Source organism: Aphanomyces astaci (assembly GCF_000520075.1).
Source record: "Aphanomyces astaci strain APO3 unplaced genomic scaffold supercont1.18, whole genome shotgun sequence".
NCBI classification, from domain to species: Eukaryota; Oomycota; class Saprolegniomycetes; order Saprolegniales; family Verrucalvaceae; genus Aphanomyces; species Aphanomyces astaci.
In genome coordinates, this window is record NW_009798281.1 from 457,735 (window position 1) to 458,290 (window position 556).

Below are 556 nucleotides of genomic sequence, written 5' to 3' on the forward strand. Positions count from 1 at the left end.
TTATAACTATCACAAATATTATTAATAGTATTAGTATTGATTCTCTGTGAATAATATTTCGTACTACGTACATATCACATACAAATTAGATTACTGTAGTGTACTATGATGCTTATATACTTATGGCTTGTGGAATTGATATCCATCCACACTTGGCTATGAAAGTCGCTGAAATATATTAATCACTGTCGACATTATGATCACAATCTGAAATGTTATCCAATGGCGCAGTTGTTGGTATGGGAGCACGAAACGGAGCGTAGGGATCGTATCCAGGTAGTCCAAGCAAACTGCGTTAAGTCACTCACATTCACCCGCATGTGAACAATGTCGTCGTTGATCTGAAATCTCACTTCACGGTATTCTTGCATGGACGCCGCCGCCCGTTGTCGCCGCTCGCGTTGAATTTCCGCGTTCGAATCGTCGATATGCTCCAGTTGTCTAATAGTTGCGTTGGAGGGCAGGTTGACCACATCAGGCTCAGCAACTTGACGAGCCAAGGTCGAGCTCAAATACTCAAGGGTGGCAGGCCCAGGCTGACGTTCGCGGTCCACGG